Consider the following 6,635-nt stretch of genomic DNA (forward strand, 5'->3'; position numbering starts at 1 on the left):
GGAGGAGGGGGCTGGAGAGGATACCCCAGTCAGAGAGGCTGCGAAGGCTGCAGTTGGTGAGAGAGAGGAGGTTGTAGTTGGGGAGGGAGGGGAGGTTGTTCCCATGGATATCCCTGAGATACAGGCAGGGGAGAGGGGAGGACTGACACTGGCTGATTTTGACCGATTACAGCAGGAGCGGGATAGTTATCGGGTGAGGCTTCATTCCATGGAGGATGAGCTACAGGTAGAGAGGGCTCAGAGGGAGAGCATGGAAGCAGAGGTGGGGTAGCTAACACAGGAGATAGCTGATCTGACAAAGAGTCTCCATACTGCCAGGACAGAGGTGGATGCCTTGAGGGCGGAGGGGGAGGAGGCAGAGAGGATGTTGGAGGAGGCCCAAACAGGTACATCTATTGCAGGGCTCTAGGATTCTCTTCATCGGCAGGATGCTGAGTTAGAGGGGTTACAGGACAGAGTGCAGAGGGTGGAGGCAGATGCGACACGGTTGCGAGGGGAGAGGGATGCAGCCTGATAGGCATTGGTTCCCACAGGGTTGGCACAGATATTTTTTGATAGTCTGCAACAGCGAGAGATGGTAGAGAGGTCAGCCCAAGAGACACAATATTATAGGCGATTATATCATGGAGTAGTGCCTACAGGACAGTGAGCAGCCTCGTACACTAAGAGTGTGTGGTCTCATCAGGCCCATAGTCAGCGGTTGACTCAGAGTTAGCGGACAGGGGGGTCAATGGGTTTTTGGCCACCAGCAAGGGGGCAGGAGGATCAAGGGGGAGGTACAAGAGAGGGGGGTGGTACAGCAGAAGGGGGTGGAGAGACAGGAGGAGAGAGCTAGCTCCTTGTTTTGCTTGTGTATTATATTTTGACCCTTTGGGGCTATCATTGTATCATGACAGACAGATTTTCCTCTTTATATATATATATATATATATATATATATACATGATTTGATTGGTGACAAATGATGTGTAGTGTTTATTGTGATGGATTCTTCTTGTTCTTCTTATGATGTCATATATGGATGCAATCATGGATGTGTTATGCTAACTTATTTTGTGATGTAGAGTGGATGCTTATACATGTGTGTTTATGATGTGTTGTTAAGATGGTTTTTTGGATAGAAGATGAGTGATTTTTATGTTTTTATGTATAAATGTATATGTGTGATAGATGTGAAATGATTTATGATGCAATCTAGATGTTATATGGATGAATAAGTATCTTTTATTTATGTGATGCAACCTAAGTGCAACCTTATATGCTAAATGTTTTGTATAAAAAATGACTATCGAAGCAATGCAATCTATATGATGTGAATAAATAATACAAAGAGGGAATATGCCAATAATAATATAATGATCTTCGATAGAAGAATATGGAATAGATGGGAAATGGGGGGAATTTGAGAACTCCATGGGATTATTGAGTATAGGATTAAATGGAATGATGATAAGATTTTGTGCACAACAAATGTGGAGAGCCAACCTAGTTTGATATTGCCCTGGGTGACTTGCACCACTGATTACAGAAATCAGGATGCCATGAGAAACCCAAGGCGTGGAATGACTCTCAGATAAACGGGAATTCCTTACAGACAGCTATGCAAGTGTTTAAGAAACACTGATACAGAGTTGTGGGTACGTGCAAGGAGACCCTCAAACACATTGATAACTCTTGTACACGAAAGGGGTAGGTGTTGACAAACACTAATACCCAGTCGTCGGTTTATACAAGAGAGATCCAAAACATGTCATGCTATGAAAATATGCCCCAGTATGTGCCTATTGTAACATACATGGATATGGAAAACCCAAGCAATCGTAGATAGTTGTAGTCGTAGGGCCAGATGCAAGTCTAAATGAAAAGATCCGACAAAATCTAACAAGTCAATTCCTCTATGACCAAATGATACCTCTTGCCAAGAGTAGGAATTAGGATGGAGGATTAGGTTGCCAGAAGAGGGAAGGAATCATCCCTAAGGCAAAGTGGATTTGTGGATTTAGGCAAGTGATTTTATGGTTTTGGAAAGTGACCTGCGGACTTGGGATTGTTTCTCAAGACTTCTTGAAGCTTACACAGAGGCATAAAAGCTCATTTTAATGGGACATTCCTTGTTCATGACTTAGGCAAAGACTCATCATCATACACGTGTTTTATTGGGAGGTGGAAAAGAAGAAATGTTGTGAATGGGTGGACTGGATGGCGGGTGATTTGCAGTGTCGATCTGATAAACAGTGGATCCAGTTATTTACCTTAGCGCCTGCATGGAGGTTTTCACCAAAGTACTTGTCCATAGCGCCACAAAGTGGTTTTCACTGGTGGACGAATTGTTTTTCTTTCTCTCTCTTTTTTTTTGTGTCACATGGCGCCTGTTTGCCAGTTTTTCACCAAAGTGATGCTTTTCTTAGGATCTTTTTCTTCTTCTTTTTTGTATTTTTCTTGATTTTTTTTTAAATTTTTTTTATTTTTCGACAATTTAAGACTTTCTGAGGACTAGGCATAAAATATTTTGAGGTGCATGATATTCATTGGTTCGTCCAAAGGGTCGCCTTCAGGAGTAGCCAACTGATAAGATCTTGATCCATATTTTGTTGTAATTACATATGGTCCAAGCCAATTAGGCTCAAACTTGCCTTTCTTTTTTCTTTCTTGTAGATTTTTCTGATTCTCCATGAGGACAAGATCACCAATCTGGAATTCTCGGGTTCTGACTTTTTTATGATAACTCAGGCACAGATGGTTTTGATATACCCGGAGATGATTCAAGGCCTTGAGGCACCTTTCATCTAACAATTTTAGCTCTTGTAAGTGGGTAATTCTATATTCCTCGTCTGGTAAGATATTTTGCAGTGATACCCTTAGAGAGGGGATCTCAATCTCAAGGGGAAAGATGGCTTCGGAGCCAAAGACCAAGGAATAAAGGGTGGCACCTATGGGGGTGCGAATAGAGGTGTGGTAGGCCCACAAAGCAGGATGGAGTTGGAAGTGTCAATCACGACCAACTTCATTGATTGTCTTTTTCAGGATTTTTATTAGGGTCTTATTAGAAGCCTCATCTTGACCATTGCCTTGGGGGTAATATGGAGTGGAAAAGCGATGTTGGATGTTGAATTTTCGGCAGATTTCTTTGACATCCTGGTTTTTAAACTGTCTGCCATTATCTGTAATGATAATTTTTGGGATTCCATATCGACAGATTAGGTAGTTCAGGATGAATTTGGATATTTGCTTGCCAGTGGTAAAAGTGAGAGGGATGGCCTCTACCCACTTGGTGAAATACTCGGTGGCGGTGATAATGAATTTATGTTTGTTGGAAAATGGAGGGTGAATTTTTCCAATGAGATCGAGCCCCCACTGTGAGAAGGGCCATGGTGTAATAAATGGCTGCAATTCTTGTGACGATGCATGAATCTTGTCACCATGTTGTTGGCAAGGGATGCATTTCTTTACATAGTTATATGCATCCACTTCCATTTTAGGCCAATAGTATCATGTTCTCAAAAAAAATTTAGCCAATGTGAGCCCACTTGAGTGTGCCCCACAGATTCCCTCATGTACTTCACATAATGCCCATTCTACCTCTTGTTTATCTAAACACCTTAGGAGGGAACCATCAAAATGCCTTCTGAATAGGGTGTCTCCAAGGATGGTGTAACGAGCACATCGGTGAATGAATGTTTGTTGTTGGGTTTTAATGAGATGTGAGGGAATGGTGTTGTCTTTGAGGAAAGCAAAGGTTTCTTGGTACCAAGGGGACTCGGGACCAACAAGAACACACACCATTTCAGACTCTGGTAGGTCATACCTCGGTATAAACAATTGATCATCCAAGAACTCACACTTCTGACTGTGTGCGGGCATTTGAAGGAGGGAGCCAATGGTGGCCATTGCATCTGCAACCCTATTGTTTGTTCGTGGGATTTGATCAAACTTGATTGTCGTGAAATGTTGCTTAAGATCTTCAACTATGGTACGGTAGGGAAGGAGTTTATTATATTTTGTCTGATACTCATCATTGACTTGTTTTATGACAAGCTGAGAATCGCCATAGACTTGTAACTCCTTTATTTTCCAGTGGATGGCCAAGCGCAAACCTATGATGAGTGCCTCATATTCTGCTATGTTGTTGGTACATGCGAAGGCTATCTTGTAAGATTTCAGGATGCCATCTCCTTGAGGTGTGACCAATGATATTCCTGCCCCCGGTCCATTTTGGGTGTAGGAGCCATCAAAGTACAATCGCCATGTGGAGGATGTGGTAACAGTCATAATGAACTCATCTGGTAATTCTGTGAGAAGAGGATGGTCCCTGGAAGTGGAGCTTCAGCCAACTGATCTGCAATGACTTGTCCCTTGATTGCCTTTATGTCCACATATTCAATGTCGAACTCGCTTAAGAGCATGACCCATTTAGCAGTTCTGCCAGTGAGAGCTGCTTTTGACAAGAGATATTTAAGTGGATCAATTTTAGCAATTAGTTTTGTTTTGTTTTTTAGCATATAGTGTCAGAGTTTCTGTGTGCTAAACACCAATGCCAAGCATGCTCTTTCAATAGGGGTATAATTGAGTTCATACCCTACCAATGTTCGACTACTGTAGTAAATGGCATGTTCCTTCCCTTGGTCATCTGTCTGTGCCAATAATGCCCCCAATACCACTACAGTAGCACATATATACAAAATAAGGGGTTTTCCAGGAGTAGGGGGCATCAACACTCGAGGTGATGCTAGATATTCTTTTAGTTTCTCAAAGGCCTTTTGGCATAAGCAATCCCATTTGAATTTTGTGTCCTTGCATAGGAGGTGTGCAAATGGATGGCACTTATATGCTAGTTGTGAAAAAAAGCGTCTAATAGATTGTAGTTTCCCCTAGAGACTATGTAGTTGTCGGAGAGTTTTCGGTGGAGGCATTTCCATGATAGCTTTTACTTTTGTAGGATCGACCTTAATGCCTCTGCAGGAAACAATGAATCCTAATAATTTTCCCGATGTGACTCCAAACACACACTTTTTGGGATTCAGGCGTAGTTTGTATTTTTCTAATCTTTCAAAGATCTGCTTTAGAATAGGAATGTGTTCTTGTCTTGTCTTGGATTTGCCTAGCAGATCATCCACATAGTCCTCCATAATTCTATGCAAGAGGTCATGAAAAATTGTTGTCATGGCACGTTGATATGTAGCTCCAGCATTTTTAAGGCCAAAAGGCATAACCCGGTAACAGAAAGTACCCCATGGTGTTGTGAATGTAGTTTTATGTTGATCCTCATCTGCTATTCTGATTTGGTTGTATCCAGAAAACCCATCCATAAGCGATAGCATTTCATGTCCTGTTGTAAGGTCGACAATCATGTCTATATTGGGGAGCGGGAAATCATCTTTAAGACAAGCTCTATTTAGATCTCAGAAATTTGTGCAGATGCGGATGCCCCCAGTGGGTTTGCCGACAGGTGCGATGTTGGAAATCCATTCAGCGTAGTCTATGGGTTTGATGAATTCTGCATCTAACATCTTTTGGAGTTCTGCCTTGACCAGGAGAGCAATATGTGGGTGCATTTTGTGCAATTTTTGTTTTACAGGTTTTGCATTCAGGCGGACAGCTAGATTGTGAACCACCAAGGCAAGATCCAACCCTGGCATATTGGCATAAGACCATGCAAAATTGACTTTTACCTCTATAAGGAATTTGATGAAATCTTGTTTCTCTTTTTCTATGAGGGACTTAGCAATGAGCACATTTTGTTGGATAACTTCGGTGCCCATGTTGATGCTATCTGTTTCTTCTATCAGCAAATTTGATCTATCTTATGGAAGGTAACCAATGGTAGGGAGGGCAAGTCCCTCATCGTTAAGTGCCTTTTCCAGGTTTTCACATTTGGATACACCCTTTGTTTTTATTATTTGCTCATCCAAAGGTGTCTCGGAGAGATTTTCACCTAGGGAATCATGTTTTTTGCTTTGGTTATCTTTTTTGCGGCTAAGGGCATTGACCTGACTACCAAAGTATCCTTTTTCGTGCAGTTGAATGCCCTCGAGTTTGTTACAAGTTTTTAGATCTCGCATCGTCAGGAGAGTAATGAGAGCATTATCATTGGCGCAGATGTCTAACATGGGTTTGTCTTGTTGGCCCCAGTCTATGAGTTCAGGATGGACAAGATATAGCTCACATGAGGTGGAAGGGGGTATAGGGGAAATGGTATTGACATGAGTGTCAAAGAAGATATCATTTTCGTATTCATAAGGCATTTTGTGGAACTCCTCTTCATCAGCGCTTTCGATATCTAAAGAAGGACTAGGAGGGGCACCAGCGATAGTAATCTTAGGCACCAGGGTGTACCCCAAGCCTCTATTGTATTTGTAGGAGATAGGATTTATGGGTGCTTTTCTTCCTTTCTCCTCTGGTCCCAGGCCATGTCCTCTGTAACCCATTTTTTCAACTATGACTGATGCTTTTGGATACATCTTTTTGGATATTTTTGTTGGATCTTCATCCTCTTCCTGGTATAGCCATGAAGAGACATCTGGTTCGAGGCTCTCCTCATCAAGCGGGCCCCATTGCTGGAAGGTGGTGTTTTGGCATTGCATGACTGGTTTTGGGTCATTTTTGAGCTCTTTTGGTTTGCCAAATGACTTAGGAGA

Source organism: Cryptomeria japonica, chromosome 4 (assembly GCF_030272615.1).
Source record: "Cryptomeria japonica chromosome 4, Sugi_1.0, whole genome shotgun sequence".
Lineage (NCBI taxonomy): Eukaryota > Viridiplantae > Streptophyta > Pinopsida > Cupressales > Cupressaceae > Cryptomeria > Cryptomeria japonica.